Below are 18750 nucleotides of genomic sequence, written 5' to 3' on the forward strand. Positions count from 1 at the left end.
GTAATGTCACATTTACATCATTTGAATCTTTGGTGTATGGTATAATACAGAGACTACTTGAGTTCAAATCCTGACTCTTCAGTAAAACAAAGGTAAGAGATGACATTAAAACATACAGGCAAAGGGAATCTTTTTTCCCAGTTATGAACTTAGTGAATCAGATGGGGTTAAGTGCTAAACCTAAAACCCGGTAAAGGTGGCCGTGAAATGAGTAGGGTGTGAAGAGCTCTCTGCTGTCGGGTGTCACAGAAGCCTCTCCAAAGGTGATTTTAAATAAAAAGGAAGGAGAGACTTCCAGCAGAAGGCTGGCCACTGCAGAAACCTCTGCAGACAGCTGGATTTGCTCACTGAGAGCATCCAGGCTTGCTGAAGGGGCGTCGTGATAAGAGCAGTTTTGCTAGAGCAAGAGAATCAAAATGGCATTTTACTGTAAAATGAAGAGGAGAGAAGCATGAGGTTTTTTTTCTTTTTCTGAAAGCATATTTACGTGCTGATGGGAATGATTTATTAACATTCTAGAAAACACATGATCTCAATGGATGTACAGTCTGTTGAAAATACTCTGAAACAGTTCAACAGTCATTCTTAGAAGTCACAACAGTGGAAGAGTGGCCGCTGGGGGGCGCTGGGTGAGAGGCTACTAAAAAGCTTACCAACTTTGATCACTAATTTCTTAAAGAAACTGGAAATGTAAGTACCCTTAGCAAAATCCACAACCATAGGAATCAGTGCTGTCCATTAAGTCCAACACAGGCATTGCTCACTGTGTTCCTTCTGTAGGAATCTGTTTTCAGCCAGTCACCTCATTGCAGTTCACGCGAGAAGGGAAAAGTACCATTAAAATGTCAGTTTCTTAAAATAACTTTCCATCAACTCCCCGCTATAAAACCACCTAGACTGAAGTGATCACAGAGCAAACCATTTCAATTGAAATGTAGGCTTTTTTAAAAACCATTTTAGCTCTACCATCTAAAATTAGAGGAGGTAACAGGTAAGAGACACTAAATAAAAAAGAAATGCTATTCATTCCCAGTGCAAGATGGGGAAGCTGAAAAGCAAGCCTGCAGATACATGTCTAGAGAACTTGCCCTATGATGCGTAAGCAGTACGATTCTGATGTGAGGGAATCCAGGTTTTCAAGGCCGTGCAGTATAAGACAGATAGCCCTGAACACTGCGACTAGGAAAGACTTCTTTCAGCCTATTTCTGTGGTTTACAGTGCGCTAGAAAATCAAGCTTATTATGAAGCTCCTTTACATAAAAACAGCACAAGCTGTAAACAGTATAGTCAACAACATGTATTTCTTGGTGCATCACTACAAGTGTTGGTACAGCCTACCGTCACACAGTTGCCTGGGCCACTTACGCCACATTTTATATTCCAAACTGAGAATTTTTTTTACCTCATTGATGTTTTTCACTTACGTTTGTTATATACTACGACTACATAGAATGATGATTTTGAGCCTTGCTTCTCTGATTTTTGACCAGTGAGAGTTGTTTTAAATGTGATGGAAGACTCAGAAACCTAAAGCAACTCATGATGCCAAAGGAGGCTTCCAGCTTGCAGACTGGTCAACTACAGGCTACAACTGTCACCAACTCCCTCCCCCCACCCAATACATTTTTGGGAAAAAAATGTATGGTTGCCATCTAAAAATACAAAGAATTCAAAATCACTTATCTAGCTTTGCTGTAATACAGATCAGGTGCTGGGCTCCCGTTCCCAGTCCAGGCAGACGGCTGTATCTGCTCCAGTGAGTCCTGCCGTGTTAGATTCTGCTTCCTACCTGGTCCCGCGGCTGTTGGGAGCTTCCTGTCCAGGTCATACATCTATCTGTACTGTATACCTGGGGCTGATGGTAGGCAGATTCTGTTAATCTAGCAGAAGACATTCAGAGAATTAAAGTCTTAATTTTGACATTTTACTCATGAAGGGTACACATCCCAATACAAAAACAAGATTATCATCAAATGATAGCTTCCTTTGCTAAGGGATAGAACAGTTGTGTTTAGTCCCTTTTAAATACTGGTAAGCTTTTTTCCTTTTGGTCAATGTTTTTAATCAAAGCTGGAAGCTTCTCACTTTTATAAACCATAATCTCATTTATTATGCACTCTTCAAGTACAAAGTGCATCACTGGGGTGAAGAATCTTTGGCATATTTAACTTTCAAAATATTTATTACAAAATGGAGTCTTAAAGGAAAGCAAATAAACATCAAAATGACATGACACCAACCTGGACTTCTGAATACACTGCAGACTCTGTGTTGGAGCATCCAATTCCAATGACAGTCAGGCACTGAGGAGTCTCACCACACAACAGTAAAATTTAATCTTCCATACAATAGCTTAGAAGATTTTGGCATCAGACTTTCTTAGAATAACACTGCGATGGAATAACAGAAAAATGTTTTGAGAAATAAGAGCTGTAGATGAAATTTTAATTTACTACTAGTCTTTTGGGAAAGGAAATGCTGTCAAAAACTATGTTACTAAGTTTCTGGTGAAACTATTTGCGTGGCAGGAATAGAGATGCAGAGGTAGAGAAGATGCTTGTGAAAGAGAAGAGGAGGATGGAATGAACTGAGACAGTAGCACTGACACAACTCTCCCAGGTGTGACAGGGAGCTCAGTTCGGGGACTTCCGAGAGGGGAGGCATGGGGGACGGAGGGAGGGGATGTGTGTCCTCACAGCAAAAGCCAACACAACACAATTTAAAAATGAGGACAACCCTTAACATTTCTCAAAAGGAAAAATGAATGGAGGACAAAGAAGACTAATTATTCCTATTAGACTAATATAGATGAAAATACTGAGCCAATCAGAAGGGGTATCATTAAAAAATCTACAATCAGTCAAGCCAAAGAGAGGGCATGGAGAGAAAGAAATGCTGCTACATGTTTTCAGTGAATGTAACCTGCTAACAGAAGGAAAAAAAAAAAAACAGTATGGAGATTCTTAAACTAAAAATAGGTCTACCACATAATCTGGCCTTCTCACTCCTGGTTTCTCTTGAGTCTCTCCAAGTTAACAAAAGTAGTTACAAGTGACACCTACACCCCAACATTCACTGCAGCAATATTTATCACCAGCCACCTCTGCAAGCCCCCACAGAGTTCATGGTCAGAGATATACAGATAAACATGGTAAAGATAAGTGTGTGTATAGAACATATACACACACACAATATATATATATATATATATATATACACACTGCAATATGAGCTACCAATCAGAAAGCATGCGAAGTGCCTTTCCCAATGACGTGAATGATCGTAAGTGACCATCCTGTGGTGGTGATCTCCCTTAGGTACAGAAGGCAGACAGAGGGACCAACACCTTATGAGAACTATGTGCAGGAATCTAAAAACCAGAACCAGTGAGCACATTTACAGAGTTTTCTAAATTACGAGGTTGGGATTAACATAAGCACAGTCTTACACAGAGTATGTGGCGTTCCCACGGATGGTCTTCTAAGCATCTCCCCACCTAACAGAGCATTGCCAGCATTGCACTTCAGGTAGCCTTCGAATCTGTGTTTGGGGTGCAGGATAAGGGGAAAGATGATGAGATAAGCCCTTAACAGGTGCAGACTTCTGTAGGGATCCAGTTGCCAAAAACAAGAGCAGGGCCTGAGGGGATGCCGCCGCCTTGTGGACACTTCTGTAACAACAACAAAACTGCATGCACCTCAAAGTGTCCATTTTCAGATGAGTGGATAAACACGGTAAACAAACAATCACACATATAAATGCATATACACACTCACGCATAAACAAAGATTCCCTGGAATAACACATAGAAATCAAAAAGCATGAAAACTGTCTTTTCCAGCAACAACGGATATACTGATGAATATCCTAAGGCAGGCAGGCAGAGAGGACCAACAGCCTAAAAAAACTGTATTTGGTACCTGAATGTTGACATCAATGAATACATTTCTCAGCTGAGTTTTGTAAATTAGGAACTTGGGATTCACAGAGGGACGGTCATACATATGTACGATAAGTAATCCACAAAGACCAAGCATACAGCACAGGCCATTCTGCTCAGCAGCCTTCAACTACCTTCAGCACAAGACAATTCCAAGAGGAATACATATGTGTGGAAGTGAATCACGCGGCTGTATACCCAAAACAAATGGACACGAAATGAACTGTATCCACCACACAAGAAAAAGTTAACTTTCAAAAGAAACCAAATGTGAAGAGTATTCCTCTCAGGCCTGGGGGCCTTGGACCACTCTCACAACCCCACGAGCCTGAGCAGCCTTGGGACTCAAGTCCAGACAGCACTGAATTGAAGAAACGGGAGGATGTACCGAAAACATGCCCTCCTTGGATCTAGAGTGCTTGGACCACAGGGCATGGGACCCCACTCCCCAATGCAGGCAGGCTGTCCCACAGCTCAACCAAGCCTCGTAGGCCCCCCCAAAAAGGTGGACCCTCTAGGCTGAGAGCTCTGAACAGACTGGTCTCCAGTCTCCGAGGTGGGTTCCCACCACAACCTCCTACCTCCACATCTTCCCACACGACTACCACAGCATCCCCAGCATCGCCTTCATTGCTGGCTTGTGCAGATAACAGGGAAGATTAAGGAGAACCCAAGGCCTGGCACATGCCACTCTCACCTGCGACCCAGGAACACAACTTTTCTCTGCGGCTCTCGATGCCAGGAAAACCTCCTGTGGGCCTGAGAAAGTGCTGCCGCCTCGTGGACACTGCTAGTAACAGCACCTTAAAAACCGCTGCTTGGGAGCACTTCAGATTCACAAGCCTGTGGGGCTCAGGGACACCTCGCCTCACGCAGTGTGCTGGGGCGAGTAATCGGAGAGCGTATCAAAACACAGGGAACACTCAGAAAGATAATCTCAAAGGTCACTTTAAAGCACATTAACGTTTGTTTTTTCCTTTTATTTAGAAAGCACAGGAAAAAGGCTCCAGATCGCTAATTAATGAGAACTGCACTTCAAAACCATAATGACTACCTACCACCTCCCACCACTCACAATGGTCATTCACAAAAACACCACCAACAATAAATGATGGAAAGGGCCCTTCAGAAACCAGAACCCGCCCACATTTTCTTCGGATGATGTCAAGTGGGAACAGCCAGGACATAAAACAGCAGGGAGCTTCCTTCAAAATCTAAATAGGAGCTACCATGGTATCTGGCCATCTCAATGCTGGGACTGCAGGTGGAGAACAGATCATCCAAAAAGACACCTACACACCCCAGTGTTCACTGCACCAATATTTATCACAGTCCAAGGCTGCATGCACACATAGATCCATTTTTAAAGATGGATGAATATGTGGTACACACAAGCACACACACATATATACACACACATATATATACATACTCACTGGCACATGATGCAGCAATCAAAAAGCATGCAAAATGTCTTTTCCAGCAACATGAATGGACATGCTGATGAAAAGTGAAGGTAGTCAGCAAGGGAACAATTGCCTCAGAAAACGTCACTGGGTACAATCTAAAAATTGACACCAATGCACACATTTATCAACCGAGTTTCGTAAATTAGAAGTTTGGGATTAACATACGGACAGTCATATACATAAATAATCCACAAGGACACAGCATGTATCACAGGGAATTATACTGAGCAGCCTGTAACTACACACAGGGAAAACCTATTCCAAGAGGAGGACATACATGTAAGCGAATCATGTGGCTGTACACCCAAAACAAACACAACACTGGAAATGAACTGTATCTATCACCCAAGAAAAACTAACTTTCAAAAGAAACCAAATGTGAAGAGTATTCCCCTCAGGCCTAGGGGCCTTGGACCACTCTCACACCCCAGGGGTCTGAGCACCCTTGGGACTCAAGGTCAGACTGAGCTGAATTGAGTTAACTCGAGAGGATGCACCAAAAACATGCCCTCCTTGGACCTAGAGGGCCTGAACCACAGGGGGTGGGACCCCACTCCCCAAAGCAGGCAGGCTGTCCCACAGCTCAGCCAAGCCTCGCAGGCCCCCAAAAGGTGGACCCTCTAGGCTGAGAGCTCTGAACAGGCACCGTTCTTCAGTCTCCCCCATGTGAGTTCCCACCACAGTATCTTACCGCGGCATCCCCAGGATCACCTTTGTTGCTGGCTTGGGATTTGTCTGCGGTGGTACAGATAAAGAGGAAGACGTAAGGAGAGCGAGTCCTGGCACATTCCACTGTCATCTACAACCCAGGAAAACAACTTTAAGGCTCTGAATGCCACGAAACCCTCAAGTGGGGCTGAGAAAGTGCTGCCGCCTTGTGGACACTTCTGGTAACAACAGCTGAAAACCAGTGCTTCGGAGCCCTTCAAATTCACAAAGCCTGTGTGGGGATGTAGGGACATTGCTCCTCAAGCAATGTGCTGAGGTGGGTAATCGGACAGCACATCAAAACACGGGGAACATTCAAGAAGACAATCTCAAGAGGTCACTTTAAGGCACATTGTTTTTTTTAATTTTTATTTTATTTGGACCACACAGGAAACAGGCTCCACACTGCTAATTACTAGAGAACTGCATATCAAAACTATAAACAGGTAAAACCTCCCACCACTCAGAATAGTCATTCACAAAAACACTACCAACAATAAATGATGGAAAGGGCCTTCAGAAACCAGAACCCTCCCACATTTGCTTTGGGTAACGTCAATTGGGAACAGCCAGGACATAGAACAGGAGGGAGCTTCCTTCAAAAATGAAATAGAAGCTACCACAGTTTCTGGCCATCTCAATGCTGGGCCTCTGCAGGTGGAGAACAGATCATCCAAAAAAGACACCTACACACCCCAGTGTTCACCATACCAATATTTATCACAGGCCAAGACTGCATGCACACCTAGAGGTCATTTTCAGAGATGGGTGATAAATACGTGGTACACACAGGCACACACACAATCATATACATACATATGTACACACATACACATCCATATACATATATTCACTGGCATATGATGCAGCAATCAAAAAGCATGCAATATGTCCCTGCAGCAAATGAATGGACATGCTGATGATCCTAAGTGAAGCATGTCAGAGAAGGAACAATTGCCTCAGAAAATTCCACTGGGTACGATCTAAAAACTGATAAAAATGCACACATTTATCAACCAAGTTTTGTACATTAGAAGCTTGGGATTAACATACGGACTGTTACATACATATAATAAATAATCCACAAGGACATAGCGTGTAGCAGAAAGAATTCTCCTCAGCAGTCTCTACCTACCTACAGGGCAAAACAATTCCAAGAGGAGGATATAAATGTACAAGTGAATTAGGTAGCTGTATACCCAAAACAAACATGACACTGGAAAAGACCTGTATCCACCATGCAAGAAAAATTAACTTTCAAATAAAACCAAATATGAACAGTATTCCCCTCAGTCCTGGGGTCACTGGACTCACATCCCAGGAGCCTGCGAACCCCTGGGACGCAAGGCTGGACTGAACTGGAGCTGAGGCAGCTGGGGAGGTACCGAAACAAAGCCCTGCTTGAACCTGGAGTGGCCGGTCCTGGGGGGACGGGACCCCAGGCTCCAGATGCAGGTGGGCCACCCCACAGCTCACTCAAGCACAGTACGCCAGAAAAAGGAGACCCTCTAGGCTGAGAGAGCTTGCAACGGGCATCTGGTCTCCAGTCTCCTCAAGATGGGTTCCCACAAAGTTTCTTACCACGGCATTTTCCCCAGCTGACTTCCACAGCATCCCCAGCATCGCCTTCTGTGGAGGCCTGGCATTTGTCTGGGTGGTGCAGATAAGGGGGAAGATGTAATGAGACCCGAGCCCTGGCAGGTTCCACTCTCATCTACAACCAGGGAACACGACTTTTCTCTAGGGCTCTGGTTGCCAGGAAAACCCCATATGAGCCTGAGAAAGTGCTGCCTGCTTGTGGACACTTCTAGTAACAACAGCCTAAAAATCTGCTTTTAGAGCACTTCTAATTCGCCAAGTCTGCGGGGCTGTTGGGACACTTCTTAAGCAATGTGCTGGGGTTGGTAATTTGAGAGCATATCAAAACACAGGGAAGTTTCAAGAAGACAATTTCAAGAGGTTATTTTAAGACACATGAATGTGGTTTTTTTCTTTTTTATCGAAAGGACAGGAAACAGGTTTCAAATCGCTAATGAATAGAGAACTGCAATCAAAGCTATGAGGTACCATCTCCCACCACTCAGAACAGTCATTAACAAAAAGACTACTGACAATAAATGCTGCAGAGGACCTCGAGAAACCAGAACGGTCACACATTTGCTTTGGGGTAGTGTCAACTGGGAACAGCCAGGACACAGAACAGCAGGGAGCTTCCTTCAAAAAGTAAATAGGAGCTACCACAGTATGTTGCCTTTGCAATGCTGGGACTCTGCAGGTGGAAGATATATCATCTGAAAAGACACCTACACACCTGTGTTCACTGCAACAATATTTATCATGTGCCAAGACTGCATGCATACACAGAGTCCATTTTCAGAGATGGATGGATAAACACGTGCGCACGCACACACACACACACAAACACACAGACATCCGTATACACATATTCACTGGCATATGACACCACAATCAAAAAGTACGCAAAATGTCTTTTCCAGCAACATGAACAGAGATGCTGATGATAGGTGAAGCAACTCAGAGAAGAAACAATTGCCTCAGTAAACTCCACTGGGCACAGTGTAAAAACAGACACCAACACACATTTTTCAACCAAATTTCGTAATTAGAAGCTTGGGATTAGTATAGGGACACTCATATACATACCAATAAATAATGCACAAGGACCTCAAGTATAGCAGAGGGAATCCTACTCAGCTGCCTCTACCTACCTACAGGGCAAAACAATTCCAAGATGACGACATATATGTATAAGGGAATCAGGTGCCTGTATATCCTAACCAAAGGCAACACTGGAAATGATTTGTATCCGCCACGTTAGAAGACATAACTTTCAAAGAAACCAATAATGAACATTATTCCCCTCAGTCCAGGGGCCCCTGGGCACCCTCTTAGCCCAGGAGCCTGAGCACCCTTGGGACCCAAGGCCGGACTGAGCTGGAACTGAGGCAGCTGGGGAGGGCGTACCGAAAGGAAGCCCTCCTCGGACCTGGAGTGCCCGGTCCATGGAGGACAGGACCCCACGCTCCCGGATCCCATCTCCCCCGATCCCGTCTCCCAGATGTGGGATCCCACCGCAGCCTCTTACCTCTGCGTCTCCCCACCTGACTACCACTCATCCCAGGCACTGCTTCTGTGTAGGCTTGGGATTTCTCTGGGGTGTGCAGATAAGGGGGAGGACATAAAGAGATTCGAGCCCTGCCAAGCTGCACTCTCATTTATGACCACAGAACGCGCCTCTTCTCTAGGACCCTGGTTGCCAGGAAAACCTAACGGGCCTGAGAAAGTGCTGCCGCCTTGCGGACACTTCTCATAACAACAGCTTAAAATCCAGCTTTCCAGCACTTCAAATATGCACTCATCTCACACGCTACCAAGTAATGCTCAAAATTCTCCAAGCCAGGCTTCAACAGTATGTGAACCAAGAAATTCCAGATGTTCAAGCTGGATTTAGAAAAGGCAGAGGAACCAGAGATCAAATTGCCAACATCCGTTGGATCATAGAAAAAGCAAGAGAATTAAAGAAAAACATTTACTTCTGTGTCATCGACTATGCCAATGCCTTTGGGTGGATCACAACAAACTGTGGACAATTCTTAAAGAAATAGGAATACCAGACTACCTTACCTGCTTTCTGAGAAAACTGTATGCAAGTCAAGAAGCAACAGTTAGAACCAGACATGGAACAACGGACTGGTTCCAAATTGGGAAAGGAGAACGTCAAGGCTGTATATTGTCACCCTGCTTGTTTAACTTATATGCAGAGTACATCATGTGAAATGTCAGGCTGGATGAAGCACAAGCTGGAATCAAGACTGTCAGGAGAAATATCAGTAACCTCAGATATGCAGATGACAGCACATGGCAAAAAGTAAAGAGGAACTAAAGAGCCTCTTGATGAAAGTGAAAGAGGAGAGTGATAAAGCTGGCTTAAAGCTCAACGTTCAGAACATGAAGATCATGTCATTCGGTCCCATCACTAAATGGGAGATAGATGGGGAAACAATGGAAACCGTGACAGACTTTATTTTCTTGGGCTCTAAAATCACTGCAGTTGGTGACTGCAGCCATGAAATTAAAAGACGCTTGCTCTTTAGAAAAAAAGCTATGCCCAACCTAGACAGCATATTAAAAAGCAGAGACATGACATTACCAACAAAGGTCCATCTAGTCAAAGCTATGGTTTTTCCAGTTATCATGTACGGATGTGAGAGTTGGACCATGAAGAAGACTGAGCGTTGAAGAATTGATACTTTTGAACTGTGGTGTTGGAGAAGACTCTTGAGAGTCCCTTGAACTGCAAGGAGATCAAACCAGTCCATCCTAAAGGAAATCAGTCCTAAATATTCATTGGAAGGACTGATGTTGAAGCTGAAGCTCTAATACTTTGGCCACCTGATGCAAGGAACTGACTCATTAGAAAAGACCCTGATGCTGGGAAAGATTGAAGACAGAGGAGAAGGGGATGGCAGAAGATGAGATGGTTGGATGGCATCAGTGACTCAATGGACATGAGTCTGAGTAAGCTCTGGGAGTTGGCGATGGACAGGGAAGCCTGCTGTGCTGCAGTCCATGAGGTCGCAAAGAGCTGGACACGACTGAGCGACTGAACTAAACTGGGGGGGTGGAGGGACACCTCTCCTGAAGCAGTGTGCTAGGTAGGTAATTAGAGAGCGTATCAAAACAAAGGGAACCTTCAAGAAGACAATATCAAGAGGTCACTTTAAGGCATATTGATGTTTTTTTCTTTTGCTTGGAAAGCACAGGATACAGGCTCCAGATCGCTAATTAACAGAGAACCACACATCAAAACTATTAACCAGGTACCACCTCCCACCACTCAGAATGCTCATTCACTAAAAGACCACAGACAAAGCTGGAGAGCACCTGGAGAAACTGCAAGCCTCAACATTCGCTTTGGGAATTGTCAGCTGGAGAAATCCAGGACACAGAACAGGAGGGAGCTTCTGTCCAACACTTAACAGGACCTACCACATTATGTATTCTTCTCAATGCTGGGACTCCGCAGGTGGAGAACATACCACCTGCAAAGACACCTACACGCTAGTGTTCACTGCACCAACACTTACCACAGGCTAGGACTGCATGCACACACACTGTCCATTTTCAGAGACAGATGGATACACACGTGCTACACACACACACACATTCTTACTCATATATTCACTGGCATATGACGCAGCAATCAAGAAGCATGCAAAATGCCTTTCCAGCAACATGAACGGACAAGCTGATGATCTTAAGGGAAGCTAGTCAGAGCAGGAACAACTGCCTAACAGAACTTCACTGAGTACAGTCTAAAAGTTCATACCTATGACCACATTTATCAACTGAGTTTTATAAATTAGAAGCTTGATACTAGCGGAGTGACAGTAATATACACACAATAAAAATGCGCAAGGACCTAGCATACAGCAGAGGGGATTCTACTCAGCATCCTCTACCTACAGGGCAGAACAGTTCCAAGAGGAAGACACTTACGTGTAAGTGAGTCAGGTGGCTGTACACCCAAAACACACACAACACTGGAATGAATTCTATCCACCATGTAAGAAACATTAACCTTCAGAAGAAACCAAACGTGAACGGTGTTCCACTCAGTCCTGGGGTCCCTGGGCACCCTCACAGCCAGGAGCCTGAGTAGCCTTGGGACCCAAGGCCAGACGGGGCTGGAGCTGAGGCAGCTGGGGAGGATGTACCAAAAAGAAGTCCTCCTTGGACCTGGACACCCTGGTCCACGGGGCATGGGCGCCATGCTCCAGATCCAGGCGGGCCATCCCACAGCTCAACCAAGTCTAGTATGCCCAAAAAAGGTAGACCCTCCTGGCAGAGCGAGCTCCAAATAGGCACCTCGTCTCCAGTCTCCCCGAGGTGGATACCCACCACAGCCTCTTACACCACGGACCTCCCGCCTGACTACCACAGCATGCCCAGCATCGTGTTCCGTGCAGGCTTGGAATTTGTCTGGGGTGGTGCAGATAAGGGAGAAGATGTAAAGAGACCCAGGCCTGGCACAGTCCACTCATCTACAACCCAGGAACATGACTTTTCTCTAGGGCTCTGGTTGCCAGGAAAACATCAAATGGGCCTGGCAAAGTGCTGCCCCCTTGTGGACACTTCTAGTAACAACAGCTTAAAAATAAATGCTTCAGAGCACTTCAAATTCACACATTTTGAAGTGTGGGGCTACAGGGACACCTCTCCTGAAACAGTGCTTTGGGGTGGATAATTGGAGAGCACATCGAAACAGAGGGAACCTTCAAGAAGACAATATCAAGAGGTCACTTGAAGGCACAATCGTGTTTTTGTTTGCTTGCTTGCTTGTTTGGAAAGAACAAGAAACAGGCTCCAGATTGTTAATTAGTAGAAAATTGCACATCAAAATCATAATGAGGTACCACCTCCCACCACTCACAATGGTCATTCACAAAAACACTACCGACAGTGAGTGCAGAGGAGGGACTGGAGAAAGCGGAGCCCTCACACGTTTGCTTCGGGAAATACCAACTGGGGACAGCGAGGACACAGCAGAGCAGGGAGCCTCCTTCAGTGAGCAGGAGCTACCAGAGCACCCATGCTTCTCAGCGCCGGGGCTCTGCAGGTGGAGACAGGTCATCCGGTAAGATACCTACACTCCAGTGTCCATGCACCAGTATTTACCACGGCCCGAGACTGCATGCACACAGAGAGTCCATTTTCAGAGATGGATAAACACGTGGTACACACACACACACACACATTCATATACACATATTCACTGGCATATGACACTGCAATCACAAAGTATGCAAAATAACCTTTTCCAGCAAGATGAACAGACGACGTGATGATCCTAATGGTAGCTAGTCAGACAAGGAACAACTGCCTAAGAAAACTCCATGGGGTACAGTGAGAAAGTTGATACCAGTGATCACATTTATCAACCAAGTTTTATAAATTTACAAGCTTGGGATTGATAGAGGGACAGTCATATACCTACAATAAAAAATGCACAAGGACCTAGCATATTGCACATGGGTTTCTACTCTGCAGCCTCTAACTATCTACCCAGAAAAACAGTTCCAAGAGCAAGGCATTTATGCATAAGTGAATCCAGTGGCTGTACACCCAAAAGAAACAGGACACTGCAAATGAACTGCATCCACCATGCAAGAAACATTAACTTTCAAAAGAAACCAAATATGAACGGTATTCCACCCAGTCCAGGGGCCCCTGGGCTCTAATAGTCCAGGAGCCTGAGCACCCCTGGGACCCAAGGCTGGACTGGGCTGGAGCTGACGTAGCTGGGGACAGTGTACCAAAAGGAAGCCCTCCTCAAACCTGGAGTGCCTGGACCATGGGGAAGGGACTCCACGCTAGAGATCCAGGCAGGCTGTTTCACAGCTCAGCCAAGCCTAGTACACCCCAAAAAAGGTGGACCCTCTAGGCAGAGAGAGCTCCAAATAGGCTGTTGGTTCCAGTCTCCCTGAGAGGGGTTCCCACCACAGCCTCTTACCTCGGCATGTCCCCAAGTGGCTACCACAGCATCCCCAGCATCCCCTTCTTCGCAGACTTGGGATTTGTCTGGGGTGGTACAGATAAAGGGGAAGATGTAAGGAGACCCAGGCCCTGGCACATTCCACTCATCTACAACCCAGAAACACAACTTGTCTCTAGGGCTCTGGTTGCCAGTGAAAGTTGCTCAGTCATGTCTGACTCTCTGCGACCCCGTGGGATATACAGTCCATGGAATTCTTCAAGCCAGAATACTGGAGTGGGTAGCCTTTCCCTTCTCCAGGGGATCTTCCCAACCCAGGGATCGAACCCAGGTCTCCCGCATTGCAGGCGGATTCTTTACCAGCTGAGCCACCAGGGAAGTGTCCACGAGGCAGCAGGCCTTCTAAGGGGCCTGAGAAAGTGCTGCCGCCTTGTGGGCGCTTCTGGTAACAACAGCTTGAAGGTCAGTGTTTTGGAGCACTTCAAATTCACAAAGCTTGTGGGGCTGTAGAGATCCCTCTCTTCAAGCGAAGTGCCAGGGTGGGTAATCGGAGAGCATATCAAAACAAAGGGAACCTTCAAGAAGACAATCTCAAGAGGTGACTTTAAAGCACAGGAAACAGGCTCCAGATCGCTCGTTAGTGGAGAACTGCACATCAAAACCTCAATGAGGTACCACCTCCCACCACTCACAACAGTCATTCACAAAAACACCACCAACAATAAATGCTGCAGAGGCCTTGGAGAAACGAGAACCCTCTCACATTTTCTTTGGGTAACAACAACTGGGAACAGCCAGGACACAGAATAGGAGGGAGCTTCCTCCAAAAACTAAATAGGAGCTACCACAATCTCTGGCCTTCTCAACGCTGGGCCTCTGCAGGTGGAGAACAGACCATCTGATAAGACACCTATGCTCCAGTGTCCACTGCATCGATATTTATCACAGCCCAAGACTGCATTACTTTGCCAACAAAGGTCCGTCTAGTCAAAGCTATGGTTTTTCCAGTAGTCAGGTATGGATATGAGAGTTGGACTATAAAGCAAGCTGAGCACCGAAGAATTGATGCTTTTGAACTGTGGTGTTGGAGAAGACTCTTGAGAGTCCCTTGGACTGCAAGGAGATCCAACCAGTCCATCCTAAAGGAAATCAGTCCTGAATACTCATTGGAAGGACTGATGCTGAAGCTGAAACTCCAATACTTTGGCCACCTGATGTGAAGAACTGAATCATTTGAAAAGACCCTGATGCTGGGAAAGATCGAAGGCAAGAGGAGAATGGGACGACAGAGGATGAGATGATTGGATGGCATCACCAACTCGATGTACGTAAGTTTGAGCAAGCTCCAGGAGTTGACGATGGACAGGGAAGTCTGGCGTGCTGCAGTCCATGGGGTCGCAGAGTCAGACACGACTGAGCAACTGAACTGAAGACTGCATTGCACACATAGTGTCCATTTTCAGAGATGGATAAACACGTGGTACACATACATATATATACACACACACATTCATATATTCACTGGCATATGATGCAGCAATCAAAAAGTATGAAAAAAGTCTTTTCCAGCAACATGAACAGACATGCTAATGATGATCATAAGGGAAGTCAGTCAGAGAAGGATATGGTTTAACTCCATTGGGTACAATCTAAAAACTGATACCAATGAATATACTTATAAATTCAGTTTTGTAAATTAGGAAGTAGGAATTATCATATGGACAGTCATATGCTAAATAATAAATAATCCAGAGGGACCTAGCCTTTAGCACAGGGAATTCTACTAAGTAGCCTGTAATTACATACAGGTAAAAAGAATCCCACGAAGAAGACATATAGGTCTAAGTGAATCAGGTGACTGTACACCTAAAACAAACATGACACTGGAAATGAACTGTATCCACCATGCAAGAAAAATTAACTTTCAAAACAAACCAAATTGAATGGTATTCCACTCACGCCTAGGGACCCTGGGCTGCTTTCATACCACAGAAGCCTGAGCAGACTTGGGACCCAAGGCCAGAATGAGCTGGAGCTGAGGACAATGTACCAAGAAGCAGCCAGACTGAGCTGGAGCTGAGGACAATGTACCAAGAAGCAGCCCTCCCTGGACCTGGAGTGCCTGGTCCGTGGGGGATTGGACCCCATCCTCTAGATCCAGGCAGACTGTTCCACAGCTCAACCACAGTATGCATGGTATGTTCAAAAAACAGCGGACCCTCTAGGCTGAGAGAGCTCTGAATAGGCACGTTGTCTCCAGTTTCCCCGAGGTGGGTTCCCACCTCAGCCTCCTCCCTAGGCATCTCCCCACCTGACTACCAGGGCCTCCCCAGCACCGCCTTCTGCGTAGGCTTGGGCTTTGTCTGAGGCTGAGAAGGAGGAAGATGTAAGGAGGCCTGAACCCTGGCACATTCCACGCTCATCTACAACCGAGGAACATGACTTTTCTCTACGGCTCTGGTTGCCAAGAAATCCAAAAGCGGCCTGAGAAAGTTATGCTGCCTTGTCGATCCTTCCCATAAGAACAACTTAAAAACCAATGTTTAGTAGCACTTCAAATTGCAAGGCCTTTGGGGTGTAAGGGTTTTCCTAGTGGCTCAGTGGGTAAAGAATTTGCCTGCAATTCCCGAGACACATGAGATGGGGGCTCCATTCCTGGGTCAGGAAGATCCCCTGGAGGAGAGCAGGCAATCCACTCTAGTATTTTGTCTGTAGAACCCCATGGACAGAGGAGTCCTCAGGGCTACAGTGCATAGGGTCACAGAGAGTTTATCATTACTGAAGTGATTGAGCACATGGGGTGTGATGGACATCCTTCCTTAAGCCTGTCCTTGGGTACATAACTGAAAACCAGTGCAAAACATGGTGAACCTTTAAGAATTCAATTTATTGCAGATTGTTGTTTTTTTTCCTTTCATTTGGAAGGCATATGAAAAGAGGCTCCAAATCAGTTATCTTTGGAGAACTGCAAATTAAAACTGCAACGAAGTATCACCTCCCACCACTCAGATTGGCCATCGTCAAAAAGACTACCAATGTTAAATGTTAGAGATGGCCTGGAGAAAAGATAACCCTCTTATGCCATTTCAAAGAATTTCAACTGGTAACAGCCATGATGGATAACAGGCTTCCCTCGTGGCTCAGCTGGTAAAGAATCTGTCTGCAATGCAGGAGACCTGGCTTCGATCCCTGGGTTGGGAAGATCCCCTGGAGAAGGGAAAGGCTACCCACTCCAGTATTCTGGCCTGGAGAATCCCATAGTCCATGGGTTGCAGAGTCAGACATGACTGAGTGACTTCCACTTCCACTTACTTACAATGGATAACCGTGTAGGGCTTCCTTAAAGAACTAAAAATGGAGCTACAACATAATCCAGTCATCTCACTCCTGGGCCTCTCAGCAGAGAGAAAACATAATTCGAAAAGACACATGCACCACAATATTCACTGTAGCAGTATTTACATTAGCCAAGACCTAGAAGCAACCAAAGTGTCCATCTTCAGACAGTGGTATATATATACAATGGAGTATGACTAAGCCCTATAAAGGAATATAATAATGCCATTTGCAGCTACATGAATGCTACTGGAGATTATCATACTATGCGAAGTAATTCCAAATGAGAAAGACAAATAAAAGATTGTATTATTCACATGAGGAATCTGTAATATGGCACAAGTGAACGTATCTATAGAACAGAAATAGACTCACAGACATAGAGATTAGGTTTCTAGTTGCCAAGGTTGAGAGACGGGCGATGATGTAGTGAGGACTTGTGGTTAGGAGACGCAAAGTATCACATTCAGAATGAATAAACTCTAAGATCCTATTGTACGCACAGGGAAATATTTTCAGTCTGCTGGGATAAACCATAACAGAAAAGATTACTTAGAGAAGAATGCGTACGTGTAAAGCCGAGCCACTGTGCTACGCAGAGAGGCTGGCGCCACACTGAGTGCGCTACACTGCCGTTAAAGGGGAGGAAAAGGTGCGATTTATAGATGAAGCTACTGAACACAAAAAAGGCGGGGAGGGGAACCTGCTTTTGAAGATGATTAGGAGCTGCCACTTGACATAGGTCCTTGACTTCAGGAGGAAAAGACAGCGGGCTGTTGTAATCCTCCATGTTTGTAATGCTCCAAAAACTCAAACAAACCTCTTACCTTCAAAGCAGCTATGGGGAAATGAAGTTACGTTCTTGTGAGAAAACATGGAGTGCTCCAGTGATCACTGGTTTGGGTTTTGAAGGCAGAGAGGCACAGGCGTACACTATTCTTCCGTTTCTGAAGACCTACAAACGATATGAGGAATGTGTGACACGCTGTTGGTGGGAACATAAACTGATACAGCCACTATGGGGAACAATAGGAGAGACCTTTAAAAACTAGGAATAAAACTACCATATGACCAAGAAATCTCACTACTGGGCATATACTCTGAGAAAATCACAATGGTAAAGGGCACATGTACCCCAGTGTCCACTGCAGCACTATTTACAACAGCCAGGGCATGCAAGCAACCTAGATGTCAGAATGGATAAAGAAGGTGTGGTATATACAATGGACTATTACTCAGTCATAAAAGGGAATGCATTTGAGTCAGTTCTAGTGACCGTGGATGAACCTAGAGCCTATTACATACAGTAGTAAGTCAGAAAGAGAAAAAAAATAGCATATATTAACGCATATATGTGAAATCTAGAAAGACAGTACCGACGAAGCCACTTGTGGGGCAGCAATGGAGATGCAGACGAGAGGACACAGTGCGGTAAGAGGGAGGGACGAACTAGACAGTAGCAGTGAAACACAGACGTCGCCATACGTGAAAGACAGCGCCAGTGGGGGTTTGCTGTATGATGCGGGGAGCTCAACCTTGGGGTCTGCGGCAGCCTAGAGGGGTGGGATGGGGTGGGAGGGAGGTTCAAGAGGGAAGGGACATATGTATACCTTCGGCTGATTCATGTTGATATATGGCAGAAATCAACAGAACACTGTAAAGCAATTATCCTTCAATTGAAAATTTTAAAAATGCTTTGAAAAAGAGTGATAAAAAAAAATATAAAGAATGCATGTCAGTTTACTCCAGGCCATTATAACCTTGAAGTACAGGGTCAAGG

At 45.3% G+C, this 18750-nt stretch overlaps 1 long non-coding RNA gene across 1 annotated transcript; it reads right to left on the reverse strand.

Annotated features, from left to right (window-relative positions):
- Positions 1–85: 85 nt before the first annotated feature.
- Positions 86–18062, reverse strand: LOC122682802. The gene is made up of 3 exons (XR_006337524.1): positions 17798–18062; positions 2242–2391; positions 86–1881 (listed from the first exon to the last, which is right to left on the reverse strand). It is a non-coding gene; the product is annotated as an uncharacterized LOC122682802 (long non-coding RNA).
- Between the last annotated feature and the right edge of the window lie 688 nt (positions 18063–18750).

This window comes from Cervus elaphus, chromosome 24 (assembly GCF_910594005.1).
Source record: "Cervus elaphus chromosome 24, mCerEla1.1, whole genome shotgun sequence".
NCBI lineage: Eukaryota > Metazoa > Chordata > Mammalia > Artiodactyla > Cervidae > Cervus > Cervus elaphus.